The sequence below is a fragment of the Kogia breviceps genome, chromosome 4, assembly GCF_026419965.1.
Source record: "Kogia breviceps isolate mKogBre1 chromosome 4, mKogBre1 haplotype 1, whole genome shotgun sequence".
Classification (NCBI taxonomy): Eukaryota; Metazoa; Chordata; class Mammalia; order Artiodactyla; family Physeteridae; genus Kogia; species Kogia breviceps.
Genome location: NC_081313.1, coordinates 84,502,941 through 84,525,926, shown reverse-complemented (window position 1 = coordinate 84,525,926; position 22,986 = coordinate 84,502,941). Strand labels below are relative to the sequence as shown.

The 22,986-nt window shown below is 34.9% G+C and overlaps 1 long non-coding RNA gene across 1 annotated transcript in view; it reads right to left on the bottom strand.

Annotated features, from left to right (window-relative positions):
• Positions 1 to 18,010, bottom strand: part of LOC136794036 (uncharacterized) — a 53,296-nt gene extending 35,286 nt beyond the window's left edge. Inside the window, exon 1 of the long non-coding RNA XR_010840205.1 lies at positions 17,949 to 18,010. This is a non-coding gene — a long non-coding RNA (uncharacterized lncRNA). The remainder of the gene's footprint in view (positions 1 to 17,948) is intronic.
• Between the last annotated feature and the right edge of the window lie 4,976 nt (positions 18,011 to 22,986).

Sequence of the window (22,986 nt, the reverse complement as noted above, 5' to 3'; positions counted from 1 at the left end):
TGGAAGACTTCCTTTCCCATTCTTACCTATGTTAAAGTATCCTCAAGTCTCCTGCTGTGGGCAGGTCTGAGAAAAATTAGGGCAGCTATCAGAGTGGGGAATTTGGGGATTTGCTTAGTAGTAATTATTATTATAATGATAATAATAACAATGAACTTTATTAAACAGATAACTCCCCACACATATTCTATTTCAGTAAGTTATAATCTAATATTATCAAAGCATTAACCATCAGGGATATTTATATTTTAGCTTTGGCCTAATGCTAGTACTTTCTATAAGATAAATTTTAATTTTTACATCGTGCATCATTACTAGGTGATGCTTGAATAAACATGTTGGTTTGTCTACTTTCAGACACGTCCACTAATCCATGTACAAGTTCTCTAAATAATCATGTGTCCTATGGCTTTACCCAAAGTTTAAACTGGATGCAAAAGTTCAGTTAGTTGACTGGTGGAAATATTGAATACAACAGTCAAACTTAGCTGAGAGGACTATTTCAGAAAAAAAATATAAGGGGAATGACTAGTTTGTACATTAAAAAAAAACTCACAAATAATCATAAAGGACACCAGCCAAGTCTTGGAGCTTGTAAAATGTGATATTCCAGGAAAAGAATACAGTGGTCCCCCCTTATCTGTGGTTTCACTTTTCACAGTTTCAGTTACCTGAGGTCACCTGGAGCCTAAAATATTAAAACGAATATTCTAGAAATAAACAATTCATCTGTTTTAAATTAGGTGTCTTAGTAGTGTGATGAAGATCCTTCCTGCCCCAGATCCCCAGCAATAAACACTGTCTGCTCCTGACATCCAACCATCGACACTGTCCTGGCTCCATGATCCAGGATCACCGGAAGCAGATGATCCTGTACATCTTGTTAGTGCAATCTGCATTTATTTAATTTCACTATTTTAAATTTGAGATTGCCAGGTTTTAAAAAGTGCAACCCACTTCTCTTCTTTGCTCATCTATCATCCTGAACAAACTGCTGTTATGTCAACTATCTCTCTTCTCTAAATATCTTTTTCAGCCATCTTCCTCCACAGGCATCTAATACATGACTGTGGAATCAAGTCATCATAGCAGAATAAAAGGAAAGGAAGACAAACAAAAAATGTTAGTGAAATCTCTAGTGGGACAATTATTATAGTGGTCATGAGAGAGAGCTGTGACATCAGATGGTCTCAACTGAAACCTGGGTACACTAATAATTAACTGTGAATATAAGCAACTTTATTATCTAAGACCATTTCCCCCTTTTTTAAGCAGAAAGAATAATACTATCTATGTAGAGATTCATTTGAGAAACAATCAAATGATCCACATAAAGTACTTAGAACTATTCCTACTATATATTGCTAGTTACTATAATACTTGGTGAATAATTTTATAGAAGAGGAGAGTAAAAGGTGATTTCAATATTTCAAGTCTTAGTGCCATTAACACAGATATGGAAGTGTAAGAAGATAAGTTTAGTTTTTTATGTTCTTAGTGTATGTTTACAGTAGCATGTGAGTAGAATCTCTTGAGATACAACTGGGAATTGAAAAAGCTTAGTTGCAAACACAGAAAATCAGAGCTTAGCTTAGCTGAAAATACAGTAAAATATTAAACACTTGAGGATGGAAGAATGAGCACTATACTAGAAATGAGACAATTGCTCTGGTTGTGTTGGTCACTTTTCATTCTTGAACCACAATTTGTTTTCAGCTAAAAAATAAAATTTATTGACCGTACAATATCTGAGATCTATCCAAGCTTTAAAATTCTATGGCAATGTAGATCTCTATGGCCACGTATGAACAATATTCTATGTTTTGTAGGAATCTTTAAGCTTTTTAACTCAGAGAATTATTTCACTTGGGCTAATGGCATAAATTAGCTTTAATATAATAATAGCATAGGTGTGGTTCACTGCAATTATATCTATGAAATTACTGCTTGGGGGATCAAATATTCAAAAAAATAACCTCTTTGCCAAGAGGGTTATAGAATTCAGCTCAAATTATTATTGTTGAACCAAAGTCTATAGAGGCATCATCAAAATTAACTTAAAGACAAGAAAAAAGATGGTTGAAACAAGGTTTGAGAAATAAATTACACTTGAATTTTAGTATTTTAAATGGAGAATTATTGATATATTATATTTTAGAAAATACTTCACTAACATTACTTTATCTTTAATGTGTCCAGAGCCTTATAAGAATGTGGCTGCTCTCAAAGAAACTACTGAGGCAAAGAAACTAACCCAAATTTCACATAATTAAAAGACAAACTTGTATCTCATCTCACTATGAAGGGGAAAATTTTTTCATATAACTTTTTCTAATTAAAAAGAAAATTATACTACTGATAGTTATGAAAGCTCAAAAATAGAAATGGGGAACAAATCACTTGAGTCTATGACAGTATTTAATATGCTATAATAATAACAATTAGATAATTCAAACAGAATGCAGATTTAAAGACATTTCACTTGATTTTTTTTTTTTTTTTTTTTTTTTCCGGTATGCGGGCCTCTCACTGTTGTGGCCTCTCCCGTTGCGGAGAACAGGCTCCGGACGCACAGGCTCAGCGGCCATGGCTCACGGGCTTAGTTGCTCCGCGGCATGTGGGATCTTCCCGGACCAGGGCACGAACCCGTGTCTCCTGCATTGGCAGGCGGATTCTCAACCACTGCGCCACCAGGGAAGCCCTTGATTTTTGATTTTTAAATTCATTTTGTCGTTGATTCTCAAAATGATTATTAATTCAGTTAATATCAGAGTTCACATACTTTGTGTAATATTTACACTAAAGTTTGGTACAGAGGTAGAGAATCATTTAAAATAAGTACAAATACTTATAAAATTAAACAATCTGTAGATAATGTTCTCAAATCATTTTAAGCAGATGGTCAGGAATAAGTTTTATTGTATCCTGGTATTGTTACATAGTTGCATAAGGCCTCACATTATTATACATTCATTCACTGACATTTTTGGGAATATAATTTAAAACTCCAGCAAGCAAATTTATATCTAAAGTATAAGCCAGAGTGTACAAAAGGCCAATAGATTTCTAACTGTATTACTGAAAGCCTTTCCTATGTGATTAGGATTATATGATTTACCAAATTGTCTAATTTTTTAATGGTCCTATGCTTTTTTTTTTTTTTTGCTTGTTTTTGTTTTTCTAGTGCACTGCAAGTACAACTGTTAGGAATAAGGAGTCACAGCATCATCATTACACACACACAGACACAAAAAGGTCAAAAACTTTTCCTTTCCATTTATAATATAAAGAATGGTTTTTATTACTGCCAGTTTAAACCTACCTTTCATATGTTCTTAAACAAAAACAAATGATAAACACACCAAAAAAGTCAGAGCATAATTTTCCAAAAGAAACAATTCTAATGAAAATAAAGGTACTAACACTCTCAAATTTACATACATATACCCTTGTTTTAATATAACATTAATATATTTACTCATTCAATTCATTCTATAAATATTTAATGAGTGCTCAGGCACTGTGATTGGCATTGGGAATATGCAATGTTGAATTACAGATGAAACCTGTCTTGTGTAAGGTAAGACAGACAAGTGAATTAGAGATTATAGACCATTGTGATAAATGATATGACAAAATCAGGCAAACAATTAATTCAAGGAAGGCTTTTGGGAGAATAGCTTTAAATTCCCACAATTTATTTTGCATTTCAATTTGGTTTAAACATTTTTACTATTATTTAAGGTCATATATGAAAGCTATAAAACTCATTCATTTTTCTTATTGCAATTTCTTTCTCTTTTTTTGAGGAAACTACTCTCGGGGAATTCTTTAAAAGACTGTCATTGGAATACATTCAACATTGCTAAGTCCCCTCATGCTCATGCTGCTATAATTGTCATGCATCTGTAGGCCACCTATTTCATCTCAGGAAAGTCACAAAAATGTTTTTAATAATAACTTGATCCCTTATCTGAGGATTATAAAGAAAGAGTTGTAGAAGCTATGAAATATACACAGAAAAATACAAGAATAGCAACATGTACATCAATTATTTGATCTTATCCATTGTCATTTTGGATAGTCAGCGATGTGACAATGTGACCTCAAAAGCTTATTTCATATTCTTACTGAGGCAGAGTAGTAGGCTTGTTTAGTTTTGTTTCTTGCTTTCTATGACAAATGTATTTATTTTATAGTAAAGAAGATGAATTATGTATGGCCTTAATGCTCATTTAACACACTGTCTAAAAACAAAGGCTGGCTATCTTTTTATTACATCAGATAAGAATATGTCCCCATTATACTTAACTGCACTGATTTAGAATTTATGGTACTTTAGGTAGAATCTGAATTGTAGTTTTATGCTTTCATAACTCTTGAAGAAGTAGTAGGTTTGTATTATTTTAGTACATATTAAACAGTTATTTTAAGCACAAAACATATTTTGATTTTTTTCCTTTCAAAAATTCAGTCAACATAAATTAAGAACTTTGAAATGAAGTCCACTTTATCAAATAATTTCATAATAACTGATATGAGGTAACATGTCCATTTAGAAGTCTTGGCAGAAAGCCTTTACTAACAAAACTTTGCTAATATATTTGACTGAACCATGTGATAGTACTGTTTTTTTTTTTTTTTTTTTCGGTACGCGGGCCTCTCACTGTTGTGGCCTCTCCCGTTGCGGAGCACAGGCTCCGGAAGCACAGGCTCAGCGGCCAGAGCTCACGGGCCCAGCCGCTCCGCGGCATGTGGGATCTTCCCGGACCAGGGCACGAACCCGTGTCCCCTGCATCGGCAGGCGGATTCTCAACCACTGCGCCACCAGGGAAGCCCGATAGTACTGTTTTTGTAGGCTCAAGATAGTCAAAAATACTAGCTTTTTGCCTAATATATTGGCAAAACTATCTATTATTTGTACTGGATGCTAGAAAACATGTATGTGTTTACTGTGTATTACTGTAATAAGGACATATGTTGTTTTGATCTTCCGGTATATTCTTTATGTAATTTAAAAGACTTTAATATGTGAATATACTATTGACATTTTAAAAAATAACAAGTGATTAAATGTTTGGAGTCGGTGGTATTTGTTTGGTTTATTAACAGTAACTCCTGCATGTTTATTCATGGGCTATGAAATGTATAAAATCATATATCTCTGGACCAAAAAGTGATCTACCAAAAAGTATTTTGACTGTATTGTGAATTACCACAACACAGCTAAACAGCTATTGCCAACAGTTCAAAGACCTCAAAATCTAAGATTAACCACTTAACTGGTCACTAATCTCCAATAGTAAGGACAGCATTTCACATTTTATGTAAGAAAACTTATTCGGAGGTCAGACTACTGAGTACCTCAGGAGCCTGAAGCTATGCAAAATTTGTATATTCTTTTCAAAAGGACAACCCTCGTGCTAACTGCTAACCTGGAGCAATTGTACCCGATGCACAGGTACTATTCAATTCCCCTGGCTAAAGGAAAAACCACATTATTTTTGTTAATAGTGATGACTTACAGACGTGTTAACGACACAAAAGAAGAAGGTTATTTAGAGGAGTGGAAGCTACATCAAACGGTTCTGCATTCTGGGAAAGAAAGCACTCATAAACCCTTAAGTAATGTTTAGGAGAATCACTAGGGGGAATCATAACAAAGTTACTGAGGAGTAGATCGCGGGTTTAAGGACAAATGCTTTAGTAGCATCCCCTTTGTATAACAAATATACAGTAGCTTGATGGGTGCTCCTCGCCATTGCACATGCATCTGCCATCAAACTACAATGCAACGCACTTGTTCTTCAGACACATGTCAGACTGTGATTGCTTGATGCTATCCAATTTTGATGAAATGAAGAAAGAGCATTTACATAGGATACCTCATGTACCTCATGTACATTCACTCCTTTATACCAGTCTCCAACACAGGAGACACACCCAAGATGGGATAGGAAGAAAATATTAGAATTTCTATTTTTTCCTATCTGTTTATATTTCTGCGCATGATTTATAATGTAAAAGTAATTAGTAGAGTTATGCATGCATAAAAATTTCTCAAGTTTAACATACTTAAAATTGAGAGGAGGGCTCAACTCTAGGTATCACATTCTTACCAAAAGAGCTTGAAATCATCTGCTGTAGTACTCTAAAATCTAACCATGGTTTAAACTAGGCAATTGGGTACTTGATATCTGCCCATCACATTATTCTGTTAATGGAGTTTGATTTTGGATAATATCATTTACTATTATGAAGGAAACTATATATAAGCATAGCATCCCATTTCCTAGTGTGCTAATTGTGTCTCAATTTTTTTTCAGAGAGTTTACCCTTCCATGATAGATGGGGAATTGGTGGAGCTGTCGTTCAAGTTTTCTTGCCCTCTCCTGGCTAAAGAGCGGGCATATGACCAGTGTTAACCAGAGTCTCTCTCCCTTGTGACTATAAATCTTGAACAGAAAAATAACAAACCGCAAAGAGAGCTGCAGCTGATCCATCCAGATAGCAACCTGTTGAAGAGCTTACCCAGTAGTTCTTTTATTCAATGGATTTGCTCTATACACATGATAAACTCATTTTACCAACATTTGATAATAAAATTATTTCTATCTGACATAAGACAGAAAACCAGAACTTAAATGGATGCCAATATGTATCACTTCTTTCCACTTGGGCTAGGAGGGTGGTTATTTCTCTAAATGAGAAAAGTGTTGAATTTTCTTAGAGGATGAAAATTTCTCAGAAGTACAGAAATCCATATATTCATCCCATCACTTCTTTGTCAACTGATTAAGAAGACAAATAAAATAATCAATGGGAGTAGGTACAGGGCTCTTTCAAATGACTTAAGTATGTATCATCATTTGGTTAATAACAAAACAAGCTGATGCTTATCACATTATTGCTACTTGCCAAACACAAGTTGAAGTTTTATATGTGTATTAATTCAATTGCTTCTTGTAATAAGCCTGCAAATTAGTTATAATAATATCCTTATTTATCACATAATGAAACTGAGGCAACTAGTTATGATACAATATTTATAAAATGTCATACAGCTAGGAGAATAGTAGAGTGCCTATATAAACCTAGAAACTGTATATCCAGGATCTGTCCTCTTTTTCCTTCACATTGTCTCTCATGTATTATTGAAAGTTAAACCTTTTGGATTTTGCTTATTGGTACAAAGAATTCCAGTAACTTTGGGTGTGATTTCCTTGTTCTTCATCCATCCCTTTCCGGCAACACATCTCAAGCAAAGCAAGATTTACATATGTGCAAGAAAGGACTAAGTCAGTAAGCCTGGGTTGTCCAAAACCTGCTCAAAAGAAAGGTTTGGCCCTTGCCCTGCTTCTGGGAGATAACCTTTAGAGCTTGGAATGTCCTATGTAATAACAGTGTCTTTTTTTATCTGAGGCCTTAGGCCATGCCAGGATATTCTATACTAACAATGTCATTTATCATGGGAACCATGGGCTACAAGATATCAATTTGAAGTCTGGCGGGGGCAGGGAATTAACTAAAGTCAGCCAGGTTGGTTGTCAGTTGTGTCTACTGAACAATGCCCAGTAAAGAACTTGGACACCGGGCTTCCCTGGTGGCGCAGTGGTTGAGAGTCCGCCTGCCGATGCAGGGGACACGGGTTCGTGCCCTGGTCCGGGAAGATCCCACATGCCGCGGAGTGGCTGGGCCCATGAGCCATGGCCGCTGAGCCTGCGTGTGCGGAGCCCGTGCTCCGCAAAGGGAGAGGCCACAGCAGTGAGACGCCCGCTTACAGAAAAAAAAAAAAAAAGAACTTGGACACTAAGGTTTTCAGTTGACAGGTTGACAGTATTGGCTTCCCTTGTTGCCAATACTTTAGGCGTGTTGTCACACACTGTTACTGAAGGATTAAGCGCTGACCGCAAAACTCCACAGAAAGATGGTGGCAGGAAGCCTCACCTTTTCTCTCCTGGACTCTGCCCTATGCCATAATACAGCAAGCACAGAAAAGCACTATTTAAATATGGTATGTGTGCTCCTTTCTTCACCTCCCACTTTATGTACTTTATTTTAGTCTTTATTTAGTACTCATTTTCTACTGGGGATGTCACCTATTCTATCTAGTCACGTGTAATAAAGGAATGTAAAAGAATGTTAGGAGAGGTGTGGTGATGTGTTCTAGGGTGGAGAATCCCAAAGAGACAAAAAAAAATTCACTGTTGCTCTTTTTCTCCTGGGCCAACTCCACCAGGCAAACCCCCCAGAGTTCAAGGTCTTTAAATATTCAAAAAATAGCTCCATTGGAGAAGGCAGCCTATCGAGGTTGTAATCTACCAACCTTAACGTTTTGGAGGGGCTGAGATGAAGGAGAGACTGCCCAGGGCAGTGGGTCAGTCAGTTAGGTTTTACTGCAGCAGGTGCTTACCTTGTGCTAATGACCTTGTGAGAAGCAGGTGATCATTATCATCAGAAAAAATCAGACCTTAAAATCACTCCTGCAATCAGATGCTCTGGCCAAACTCCACCTCAGGCTTCAGACACTGTCCCCTTCTGGACGCACACACACACGCACGCATACACGAACACACCAGTTCAAGGCAACATTCCGATTTGCAGAGGTTTCTCACAGATTGGTTTGGTTTAGTTTAGTACTTCAAATCAATGTTTTCTATTTCTATATTTTCTCTAACGATGATTATGAGGAAGGTAGTCAGGATTTAAAACTAACATTAGTTCTCAGCATTGTCAGAAACCAGAAATAATATATAATTTGTAAACATATTTTAATGTACAGATATATTTATGACTAGAACTGTGATAATTTTGTACTTTGCTTTTCCTCCAATTAACAATTTGTGAAAATTTCTCTATATTTTTAAATATTCTATTTTTACTCATTGAGAACAATGTTTATTTATTTATTTTTGTTATCACTTAATTTTTTTCCTTCTAGTTTTATTGAGATATAATTGACATACAAGTTTTAAGTTTAAGGTACACAGCATAATTATTTGACTTACATACATAATGGAATTATTGCTAAAGTAAGTTTAGTGAACATCCCATCATCTAAAGTAAAAAAAAAAAAAAAAAAAAGTTTCCTTGTAATGAGAACTCTTAGGACTTACTCTCTTAACACCTTCCATATATAACATATAACAGTATTAATTATATTACTCGTGTTGTATATTACATCACTAGTACTTATCTTTTTTTCAAATTAAAAAAATTTTTTTATACAGCAGGTTTTTATTAGTCATCAGTTTTGTACACATCAGTGTATACATGTCAATCCCAGTCACCCAATGCATCACACCACCACCACCACCACCCCCCGGTTTCCCTGCTTGGCGTCCATACGATTGTTCTCTACATCTGTGTCTCTATTTCTGCCCTGCAAACTGGTTCATCTGTACCATTTTTCTAGGTTCCACATATATGCGCTAATATACGATATTTGTTTTTCTGCTTCTGACTTACTTCACTCTGTATGACACTCTCTAGATCGATCCATGTCTCAACAAATGACCTAATTTCGTTCTGTTTTATGGCTGAGTAATATTCCATTGTATATATGTACCACACCTTCTTTATCCATTCGTCTCTCGATGGGTATTTAGGTTGCTTCCATGACCTGGCTATTGTAAATAGTGCTGCAATGAACATTGGGGTGCACGTGACTTTTTGAATTATGGTTTTCTCTCGGTATAAGCCCAGGAGTGGGATTGCTGGATCATATGGTAATTCTATTTTTAGTTTTTTAAGGAACCTCCATACTGTTCTCCATAGTGGCTATATCAATTTACATTACCACCAACAGTGCAAGACAGTTCCCTTTTCTCCACACCCTCTGCAACATTTGTTGTTTGTAGATTTTCTGATGATGCCCATTCTAACTGGTGTGAGGTGATACCTCATTGTAGTTTTGATTTGCATTTCTCTAATGATTAGTGATGTTGAGCAGTTTTTCATGTGCTTCTTGGCCATCTGTACGTCTTCTTTGGAGAATGTCTATTTAGGTCTTCTGCCCTTTTTTTCATTTTTTTTTTTTTTAATATTGAGCTGCATGAGCTGTTTATATATTTTGGAGATTAATCCTTTGTCCATTGATTCATTTGCAAATGTTTTCTCCCATTCTGAGGGCTGTCCTTTCATCTTCTTTATGGTTTTCTTTGCTGTGCAAAAGCTTTGAAGTTTCATTAGGTCCCCTTTGTTTATTTTTCTTTTTCTTTCCATTACTCTAGGAGGTGGATCAAAAAAGATCTTGCTGTGATTTATGTCAAAGAGTGTTCTTCCTATGTTTTCCTCTAAGAGATTTATAGTGTCCCGTCTTACGTTTAAGTCTCTAATCCATTTTGAGTTTATTTTTGTGTTTGGTGTTACGGAGTGTTCTAATTTCATTCTTTTACATGTAGCTGTCCAGTTTTCCCAGCACCACTTATTGAAGACACTGTCTTTTCTCCATTGTATATCCTTGCCTCCTTTGTCATAGATTAGTTGACCATAGGTGCGTGGGTTTATCTCTGGGCTTTCTACCTTGTTCCATTGATCTATGTTTCTGTTTTTGTGCCAGTACCATATTGTCTTGATTACAGTAGCTTTATAGTATAGTCTGAAGTCAGGGAGTCTGATTCCTCCAGCTCCGTTTTTTTCCCTCAAGACTGTTTTGGCTATTCAGGGTCTTTTCTGTCTCCATACACATTTTAAGATTTTTTGTTCTAGTTCTATAAAAAATGCCATTGGTAATTTGATAAGGATTGCATTGAATCTGTAGATTGCTTTTGGTAGTATAGTCATTTTCACAATACTGATTCTTCCAATCCAAGAACATGGTATATCTCTCCATCTGTTGGTATTATCTTTAATTTCTTTCATCAGTGTCTTATAGTTTTCTGCATACAGGTCTTTTGTCTCCTTTGGTAGGTTTATTCTTAGGTATTTTATTATTTTCATTGCAATCGTAAATGGGATTGTTTCCCTAATTTTTGTTTCAGATTTTTCATCATTAGTGTATAGGAATGCAAGAGATTTCTGTGCATTAATTTTGTATCCTGCAACTTTACCAAATTCATTGATTAGCTCTAGTAGTTTTCTGGTGGCATCCTTAGGATTCTCTATGTATAGTATCATGTCATCTGCAAACAGTGACAGTTTTACTTCTTCTTTTCTGATTTGGATTCCTTTTATTTCTTTTTCTTCTCTGATTGCTGTGGCCAGGACTTCCAAAACTATGTTGAATAATAGTGGTGAGAGTGGACATCCTTGTCTTGTTCCTGATCTTAGAGGAAATGCTTTCAGTTTTTCACCATTGAGAATGATGTTTGCTGTGGGTTTGCCATATATGGTCTTTATTATGTTGAGGTAGGTTCCCTCTATGCCCACTTCCTGGAGAGTTTTTATCATAAACGGGTGTTGATTTTTGTCAAACGCTTTTTCTGCATCTATTGAGATGATCATATGGTTTTTCTTCTTCTATTTGTTAATATGGTGTATCACATTTATTGATTTTCATATATTGAAGAATCCTTGAGATAAATCCCACTTGGTCATGGTGTATGATCCTTTTAATATGTTGCTGGATTCTGTTTTTCTAGTATTTTGTTGAGGATTTTTGCATCTGTATTCAGCAGTGATATTGGTCTGTAATTTTCTTTTTTGTAGTATCTTTATCTGGTTTTGCTATCAGGGTGATGGTGGCCTCACAGAATGAGTTTGGGAGTGTTCCTTCCTCCACAATTTTTTGGAAGAGTTTGAGAAGGATGGGTGTTAGCTCTTCTCTAAATGTTTGATAGAATTCCCCTGTGAAGCCATCTGGTCCTGGACTTTTGTTTGTTGGAAGATTTTTTTTTTTTTTTTTTGCAGTATGCGGGCCTCTCACTGTTGTGGCCTCTCCTGCTGTGGAGCACAGGCTCAGTGGCCATGGCTCACGAGCCCAGCTGTTCCGCGGCATGTGGGATCTTCCCGGACCGGGGCACGAACCCGCCTCCCCTGCATCAGCAGGCGGACTCTCAACCACTGTGCCACCAGGGAAGCCCTGTTGGAAGATTTTTAATCACAGTTTCAATTTCACTGCTTGTGATTGGTCTGTTCATATTTTCTATTTCTTCCTGGTTCAGTCGTGGAAGGTTATACCTTTCTAAGAATTTGTCCATTTCTTCCAGGTTGCCCATTTTATTGGCATAGAATTGCTTGTAATAGTCTGTTAGGATGCTTTGTATTTCTGTGGTGTCTGTTGTAACTTCTTTTTCATTTCTAATTTTATTGATTTGAGTCCTCTCCCTCTTTTTCTTGATGAGTCTGGCTAATGGTTTATCAATTTTCTTTATCGTCTCAAAGAACCAGCTTTTAGTTTTATTGAACTTTGCTCTTGTTTTCTTTGTTTCTATTTCATTTATTTCTGCTCTGATATTTATGATTCCTTTCCTTCTGCTAACTTTGGGTTTTGTTTGTTCTTCTTTCTCTAGTTCCTTTAGGTAAGGTTACATTGTTTATTTGAGATTTTTCTTGTTTCTTGAGGTAGGCTTGTATAGCTATAAACTTCCCTCTTAGAACTGCTTTTGCTGCACACCATAGGTTTTGGATTGTCGTGTGTTCATTGTCATTTGTCTGTAGGTATTTTTTGATTTCCTCTTTGATTTCCTCAGTGATCTCTTGGTTATTTAGTAACATATTGTTTAGCCTCCATGTGTTTGTGTTTTTTACGTTTTTCTTCTTGTAATTCGTTTCTAATCTCATAGCGTTGTGGTCAGAAAACATGCTTGATATGATTTTAATTTTCTTAAATTTACTGAGGCTTGATTTGTGACCTAAGATGTGATCTATCTTGGCGAATGTTCCATGCGCACTTGAGAAGAAAGTGTAATCTGCTGTTTTTGGATGGAATGTCCTATAAATATCAATTAAATCTATCTGGTCTATTGTGTCATTTAAAGCTTCTGTTGCCTTATTAATTTTCATTTTGGATGATCTGTACATTGGTGTAAGTGAGGTGTTAAAGTCCCCCACTATTATTGTGTTACTGTTGATTTCCTCTTTTATAGCTGTCAGCAGTTGCCTTATGTATTGAGGTGCTCCTATGTTGGGTGCATTTATATTTACAATTGTTATATCTTCTTCTTGGATTGATACCCTGATCATTATGTAGTGTCCTCCCTTGTCTCTTGTAACAGTCTTTATTTTAAAGTCTATTTTATCTGATATAAGTATTGCTACTCCAGCTTTCTTTTGATTTCCATTTGCATGGAATATCTTTTTCCATCCCCTCACTTTCAGTCTGAATGTCCCTAGGTCTGAAGTGGGTTTCTTGTAGACAGCATATATATGGGTCTTGTTTTTGTATCCATTCAGCAAGCCTGTGTTTTTGGTTGGAGCATTTAATTCATTCACGTTTAGGGTAATTATTGATATATATGTTCCTATTGCCATTCTTAATTGTTTTGGGTTTGTTTTTGTAGGTCCTTTTCTTCTCTTGTGTTTCCCACTTAAGAGAAGTTCCTTTAGCATTTGTGGTACAGCTGGTTTGGTGGTGCTGAATTCTCTTAGCTTTTGCTTGTCTGTAAAGCTTTTGATTTCTCCATCAAATCTGAATGAGATCCTTGCCGAGTAGGGTAATCTTGGTTGTAGGTTCTTCCCTTTCATCACTTTAAGTGTATCATGCCACTCCCTTCTGGCTTGTAGAGTTTCTGCTGAGAAATCAGCTGTTAACCTTATGGGAGTTCCCTTGTATGTTATTTGTCATTTTTCCCTTGCTGCTTTTAATAATTTTTCTTTGTCTTTAATTTTTGCCAATTTGATTACTATGTGTCTTGGCGTGTTTCTCCTTTGGTTTATCTTATATGGACTCACTGCGCTTCCTGGACTTGGGTGGCTATTTCCTTTCCCATGTTAGGGAAGTTTTCAACTCTAATCTCTTCAAATATTTTCTCTGGTCCTTTCTCTCTCTCCTCTCCTTCTGAGACCCTTATAATGCGAATGTTGTTGTATTTAATGTTGTCCCAGAGGTCTCTTAGGCTGTCTTCATTTCTTTGCATTCTTTTTTCTTAATTCTGTTCCGCAGCAGTGAATTCCACTATTCTTCCAGGTTACTTATCTGTTCTTCTGCCTCAGTTATTCTGCTATTGATTCCTTCTAGTGTAGTTTTCATTTCAGTTATTGTATTGTTCATCTCTGTTTGTTTGTTCTTTAATTCTTCTAGGTCTTTGTTAAACATTTCTTGTATCTTCTCAATCTTTGCCTTCATTCTTTTTCCGAGGTCCTGGATCATCTTCACTATCATTATTCTGAATGCTTTTTCTGGCAGGTTGCCTATCTCCACTTCATTTAGTTGTTTTTCTGGGATTTTATCTTGTTTGTTCATCTTGTACATAGCCCTCTGCCTTTTCATCTTGTCTATCTTTCTGTGAATGTGGTTTTTGTTCCATAGGCTGCAGGATTGTAGTTCTTCTTGCTTCTGCTGTCTGCCCTCTGGTGGATGAGGCTAAGAGGCTTATGCAAGTTTCTTGATGGAAGGGACTGGTGATGGGTAGAGCTGACTGTTGCTCTGGTGGGCGGAGCTTAGTAAAACTTTAATCCACTTGACTGCTGATGGGTGGGGCTGGGTTCCCTCCTTGTTGGTTGTTTGGCCTGAGGCAACCCAACACTGGAGCTTACCCGGGCTCTTTGGTGGGGCTATGGGCGACTCTGGGAGGTCTCACACCAAGGAGTACTTCCCAGAACTTCTGCTCCCAGTGTCCTTGTCTGCACAGTGAGCCACAGCCACCCCATGCCTCTGCAGGAGACCCTCCAACACTAGCAGGTAGGTCTGGTTCAGTCTCCCCTGGGGTCACTGCTCCATTCCCTGGGTCCTAATGTGCTCGCTACTTTGTGTGGGCCCTCCAGGAGTGGAGTCTCTGTTTCCCCCGGTTCTGTTGAAGTCCTGCAATAAAATCCCACTAGGCTTCAATGTCTGATTCTCTAGGAATTCCTCCTGTTGCCGGACCCCCAGGTTGGGAAGCCTGACATGGCGCTCAGAACCTTCACTCCAGTGGGTGAACTTCTTTGGTATAAGTGTTCTCCAGTCTGTGAGTCACCCAACCAGCAGTTATGGGATTTGATTTTACTGTGATTGCGCCCCTCCTACAGTCTCATTGTGGTTTCTCCTTTGTCTTTGGATGTGGGGTATCTTTTTTGGTGAGTTCCAGTGTCTTCCTCTCAATGATTTTCCAGCAGCTAGGTGTGATTCTGGTGTTCTCACAAGAGGGAGTGAGAGCACGTCCTTCTACTCCACCATCTTGGTTCCAATCCCCTCTTTAAATATTCTTAAACAAAAATTTCTCATTGACTCCATAGTACTATATGGTATGACTATGATGAACAATTCCCTGTTTTGGGACATTTTAATATTCTCTCTTTTTAATAGTTACAAAAATGCTCCAATGAGCATTTTTATAATTAAGTATTGATGCCATTGTTTGCTTAAATATTTGGAGTAAATTCTTATAATTAGAATTATGATTCAGTGAATATGAATAGTTTGTTCTTTCATCAAATACTTTAAGAAATTCTTAGTAGCTTCAAAATAGTACATTCCACATGTGATTTAACTTTTATAAAAAATACTTCAGAACAGCATTTTACAAAATCCTTTTGAGTGCATTCATATAACCTAATATAAACAAACTTACACTTAGCAAATTTCTAGAAGTTACATGGTATAAAACCATTTTAAGGTATTTGATACATTTTTTCTACTTACCCACCAGAGATGTTGAATTTGCAATCTCACCAACAAAAGTTCAATTCATTCTTAAAGGCTAATTGACATAACTCAGAGAATTTACACACTGAAGTTGATAATGATAATAATAATACTTAGTGTGTATTGAGCACTTACTTTTTGATGTCCTGTCACATTTGATCCCCACAACAATCCTAAGAGATAGGTGCTGTAGGATTCCCATTTTAGATAAGAAAACTGGTTTAGGGGTATTATTTAAGTCTCTCAAGTTCCTAGAGGTAGAAAGTGGATTAAATATAACATGATCTCATTCTGACTTTCAGTTTCTTCTGGAGCCTTCTGAACCACTAACAAGACAATATGAGCATATTTAACAACCTAACATTAACATCGTAGAAAAAATAAGTTCAAGTCTAAAATTATCTTTGAAATTGTGTGTGTGTGTGTATATACATCAAATCTTCCCTGGAATTCATTAAACTAATAACAAAAGGAGATAAATCTATTTTAAAAGTAATATTTATGTAGGAAGGTACTACAAATAAATAAGATTATAAAATAATTACAAAATATACCTTCCTATCCAAAAATAAATATAGATTTGATATTTTTATAACTCCTAATACTATGTGTCTTAGCCTAGCAATTTTTATTAGTCCTGTATTTTAAAATATTTATACCTTTCATATTTCCCATTTCATTTTTTACAAGAATCTATGTGTTAATGTAATGTATTTTCTATCATAAATTATTTTTGTCTTTTGATTGATAAAAGCAGGCTGAGAAATAAAGCAAGGAGACCAAATCTAAAGTGCTTTCATGTGAAGTATTGCTAGTGGGTTCTAGCATGATGAAGTACATTTATACACAGATATATGCCATTACAAAAATTACAATAAAAAATTGCCCAAAATATCAGATAATAACATTTATTTTATTCTTGTAATGTCACACCATCTTCCTGCTCATACAGAAGAATCTATACATACTTTCTTGAAGTAATACACTTTGAATTTTACTATGGAAAGAATGGAAAACTAGCTAAATAATTCTAGGCTTATTCTGGTACTTATTACCTGTGTCATACTAGGCAAACAAATTAGCCTCTTTGGTCCTTACATACATACATAAAGCAAAGTGATGGTTACATTACATTATCTAATTCTACATGATCTTTCTAGGTTCAAAATATTATGAATATATTACTCAGCTAGTGATTTGTTTCTCTTAATTTTCACTTGATTTTTCTCACTGAGAGTCATGACAAGCTGTGACAAGTATTAGCCACTTTCACTATAATTTAAACACAAAAATGTGGGGGAATTAACAGCCTTTGGAGTTTATGGACTGGAAACCATTACAGAGAATGTTTTGAATCCTCTGCAACCTGCAATTTTACTCAGTAGTATATTTCTTCATTGTATCACCTCTTAGTGCCTCCCCAAATGAGCTAATTTAAGACATGTTTAAAGATTTAGGCATAATTACCACAGGTTAAAAGGTGGAAGAGAGGTCATATTTTTGTTTTGGAATGTAATCATATAAATATCTATTTTAGAAAATTAGTTTTAGAGGTTACCCAGCATTATAATCCTATTCATCCTGAATGTATTAAAATAATCTCTTAGTACATATATACACTACCAAATGTAAAACAGATAGCTAGTGGGAAGCAGCTGCATAGCACAGGGAGATCAGCTTGGTGCTTTGTGACCACCTAGAGGGTTGGGATAGGGAGGGTGGGAGGGAGATGAAAGAGGGAGGAGATATGTATATGTATAGCTGATTCACTTTGTTATAAAGCAGAAAATAACACACCATTGTAAAGCAATTATACTCCAATAAAGATGTTTAAAAAAAAAAGTAGATTCCACCCCCCAAAAAATAAAAATAATAATAATAATCTTTCTCTTAGTGCCCCTCCATGTTTTGATTTTAGGCCAGATTTTTTCTATTATGATGATAGCTATTTATTACATGCATATATGAACCAGACACTGGACTAAATTCTCTCCATGAAATATTTCATTGCTTTTGTATCAACCCTAAGAGGCATACAATTTTTTCATTCCTATTTCACAGAAAAGATAGCAGAGATTGAGAGATTAGAAAGTCAAAATGACTTGCCCGAAGTCACAAAACTAGTAAAGCATAGCTATCCAAACCCAAGTTAATTGGATCTAAAGCCCATGCTCTGAAACACTACATTTTATTTCTTTTTTAAAGAAGAAAAGAAAACAGGTACCTTAAGAGGCAAAAGCTGACTAATCAGTCTTCTCCAGCTTTTAATCCATGCCATGGTGTCTAGATTCACAGTCATGACCCCTTACAGAAAATAAAAAATAATGTTAAAAGAAAGCAATACTAAGGGTGAGATTTTTCTTAACATAAGCATTAGACTTGAATTACATTCAAGTTATCCTAAATGAAATTACTGGCAAATGTTTCAGAATTGGGATTCACTGTAACTTCAGAAATGTAATAAAGTATATATACTATTTACATAATACTTTAATGTTTCATCAGCAAAACTTATGAACATTCACATTAAGTGTGATAAAGATTCTAAATAGCTTGTGTCAGTTCAGGTTTGTATTTACAATAAAGTAAATTATGAAAGAGCTTTCTTTTAGAGCTCTGTGCAATTTAAGATTATGGATAAGAAATCATGAACCTATACTTATTTTCTTTCTTTAAATTAAAATTAACAAGCAATATGATCTTGAATTACTAACACTTATTCTATTTTCATTTAATTCTTTATTTAGTTTTACTTTATTTTGTATGCAGCAACATGTAGGCTCTCCTTTGACTACATTCCATGTAAGGAGAAAAACGAGAAGTAAAAGTCAAAAATTTCACTGAAAAAAGTATACTAATAAATGTCTTACGTTATATAATTTGGGGTTTGTCTAAAACTTCTGACCTTATATTATTCTGAGTCTAAATTGTGTCAATCTTTCCACTAATTTAGAGATTTTTCCCTTATTATGGATTCCCAAAGGCCTTACGCTAATTTAAATTCAGTATTTGTATTTTCTTATAAAGCCTCCTAAAAAATCAAAAATGTCTTAAGGAAAGGAAGTATGTTCATTCTTTTATCATGAAAGTCCCCTAAGAATTTTGGGTATTTTGGGATCCCTGTGCAAAATAACTTATCAGCAATTTAAAAGCCTTTAACCTTATGATTGCTTCAGATAATATTAAACTATATAGGCAATCACCTTTGTTTTGATGAACTATTTTACAATGTTAGCCAAAAAATCAATTTTTTAAACTTATATTGCTCCATTAATTTGAGTAGCTTAGAATAACTAAAAAGTGAAATCAAATTTGAAGATGTACATTGTCTTCTCCTGAAATTACCTGAATTGTATCTTATTTCTTTGAACTGTGGCCAGAGAATCAGATCACTTTATTTTAAATTCCTTTCTAAATATGAACAAAAATTTGAAATTAAATTTTGCCATAAAATCATGGGCTACCACTCATTTACTTGTAGGAAAAAGTTAAGGACGTATTGCTTAGCTGAAATAAGGGGGATTTTATGAAAATCCCCAAGTTTCTGGTTAATCATCAAACTCTCCCAACATAAATCATATCCACATGCTGACAAATAATACAAATTCTGCTCCAAGAAGGAAACAGAACAAGAGAAAGAGGAAATATACCATTTCAGTGAGCTAAACCACATAATGCTGGTATTTTATGTCAATGGATCATGCCAGCTCCTTATTATGACATGTCATACCTCAATATTACAAGATGGAAGGAGAGAGTAATAGTAGCAAAGCCATTTTATGCCATATTGAGCTATTGAATAGTTTAGGATCTCATTTTTGACATCTTATAGCTAAAGACATATCCTTACTCCCCCTCTCCCAAATTTCATTTATTTCAACAGGTTTGTAATCCAAAATAGCCACTAAAATCTCAAAAAGGCACTAACATTTCTAAAAGCATCAAAGCCTTAAGGTGAAACCTAAGAAATCATTTTCTTTAATATATAAGTTAGGTAATTAAACTAGTCTTGCTTAAGACTGGCAAAGGAGTAAAAAATACCTCTCAAAGATCCAACTATTTTATGGAACTAAAAGACGACATCATATATTGAAGAGATGCTCCATAAATATACTTAAGGTATCTAAGCACTACCCATAATACATGAAATATTTAAATATGCAAATAAGAAAAAATTACTTAAGTGCATAAAAACAGGTTTTGTGGGTTGTTTATTTGAAAAAGACTCCATGGAAGTAGTAATAGCCACCTTAAATATTTACCATAGACAAAAGAAATAACTGTGGTTTCTCTAAAGAATAAATCTGTATTCTGCAAGGATCTATTTAAGTATTTTTAAATGGCTTACTGTCAGAGATCAGTTTAACTAATACAAAAGATATATTTATATATCACCTAAATGTCTTTTAAAAATCTGCAGGATGTTTTTCATAATTGGTATTAAATTTCTTGTAAATAAGAAAGCAATGGTATGAAAATTACAGAGAGTCATCAAGCTACATGATCATAAATAATATTGTTTCACTTAAGAAATAAGCTTCCCATAGCATTGATCCTATCTCAGCACAAATAACTCATCACAAAATACTACACACTTGCCAGGCCTGTTTTCATAGCCTTTGGAAATAGAGTGCTTAATAACTAGACTCATTAATGCTAGTGGTAAATCAGTGAGATTAAATATTTCTATAAATCATTTCATTAATGAAACAGAGAGCCCATTAAAAAACTACTGAACTGTTAAGATGCAATATTTCAGAATCAGCATCTTATAAACATTTCAATTAGCATGGGTTGACAACATGCATAAAAGCTACAGCCCACTAATGCCACCAGATAGAAAAGTGTGCACTAGCCAAGTAACTCATGAAGAATGGAATTTTCTTTAGAATATGGTAATGTAGAACAGCAATGTATATAAATATAATGGATGAGTAATCACTTAAAATGTAATGAATTAAAGATATATATATACATGTAAAAATCTATCTATCTATCTAAATGTATTCTGTATTCTGTCTCATGTAGCTTTCAATAACCCTCTGAAGGATGGTATGCTATGATATTCACTAGCACACTCTATCATTTTACTATTAGCTTTAGATGGATCATGGACAATATGAATGATATTTGAACAGCTGAACAGTTGAGACTAAAGGAGTGAATACTTAAACACAAAAAGAATAATGATAGCTTATGATAGCCCTCAGTAAGAATGTTCAACATATAAAAGAGCTGAAAAATGAGAACAGAGACTATGAATTTCAAATAGGGCCACAAAGGCACAATGCGGGAATGACCACAGACTAAACGGTACATAAAAGTAGAAAGTGTTTAGGTTTTCTAATACATGAAAACTTTACTTTTTATTTAGCTTTATTTCCTTTTAAACTGACAGCCAAATTATATATATGTATATATATATATATACACACACATATCTATATATCTATATATCTATATCTATATACATGTATTTTTTAAGCCTCCAACTGCACATTTTGGTGAACAGGGGAAACTACTCAGTTGTAAGAGTTAATTTTACCCTCAAGCCACAATCTCTGCTTCAGTCCAGAATGCTTCTAATTTGCCAGGAAATGCATATTAGCTTAGGAGACGTGGTGAGCCAAAGTGTAAGAAAAACAGCAGAACTCCTGGCAAAGGATTGAGGCAAAAAAGAGCCCAGGATTCAGAGAAGCTGGGTAAATATCTAAATTCAAATCCCTTGTTTACCATAATGTTTTCTGTGTTGGGAAAACAAGTCCATGCAGCTTAGGTTCTGTGTATCAAAGAGAGGAATTCAGGTGACTTTCTGCCAGACTAGTTTGTACTGGCATTTGAGGACTGAGCTTTTTGAAGCTTTCTCATTAGAAAGTGTATTGTGAGCCATATGTTAACCAATGCAGCACCGGTTTGAATTAGATAAAGTAAAACTGAGAAGTAAAAAAGAAAAATATTTCAAAACTGTCGTTTTAACAATATATATCTCAAATTAAAGACAGCAACAAATCCTTTTGACTCTATTCCTACAAAGTGACAGGTGTCTATTTCTCCTCCTCCCCTTAAATCTGTGCTGGATTGAGACTGCTTTGACCAATGAAATGTGGCAGAAGAGACATAATGCCATATCCTGTTTTAGGAATTCAAAGGTACTGGCAGATTTCACCTTTGAAATCTGGGGGCCTTGAGCCACACTCTAACAAATACAAATAACCTGAAATCTCAGGCCTTGTTTGATAAGCCTAAACAGGATAATATATCTTGTGGAAAATGAGAGAAAAAAAACAAAGACCATGGGGAAGCCAGACTTGCAAGTTGATTCTCTAGGACGAGACACCCCAACTGATGGACAACCATAAGAGATTAAGCACCCAACTAAATCCTTCCCAAGTTTCTGACCCATAAAGTCATTAGCAAAATGAAATAGTTGTTTTAAGTCATGTGGTTTCAGGGTAGTTTGTTACATGGTAATAGCTAAAATATGATGTTATTGTGAGAATTCTCAGATTTCCAAAATCTGAACTTATAGAGAAAACTAATGGGTCAAAGTGTTTTCTTTTCCTCCTGACTGAAGTGTTCTTTCGTTGTTTTTAGGAAAAATCACTATTTGTAGCAAGGCATCCAAAGTCATCCAAATAGTTTGGCTTCCAATAAATAAACCATGCAATATTGGCATTTATGCTAGTAAAATATTTCTAGGTGATGAATTTTACCAGCTAGGAAAATAACTTTGCATATACTTGCTCAGCCTTTAAAAAAAATAAGCCTAAAAAATTTTGTCTGTATCTCAGGAAAGACTTTTAATAAAATATAGTTCTTCTTTAGCTCAGTTTTTTTCTCAGTCTTTTAAAATGAATCACATTTTTTAATGGAATGGGCTATGTTTAATTGTAACACATATTTTCTGAAGGATTATGTTATATTTCAATATAAGTATGTGTTTCTTTAAGGATGTTGTGAGCTCAGTTTCATTAATTTGGAATATTTGTGCTCAATGAAATATTTATTTCAAAGGATTGCCCAATGATTAATTCTCAGTTTCCCACCACACTGACTAATTGTGCATATACTGTATTTATAAATGGATTTAAACATTAGAGAAAAGAAATAAACTGTGGAATAGATCAACAAGTGTTTTTGTATTAAGGATTTGCTATCTGAAAATATTCTAGAGCTTTTTCAATTATTAAATGAAAAGAAGATAAAATGTTTTAGTTGGGTAGGGGGACATTTGTAACATAGTTAAGTAAAATTCAGATGCC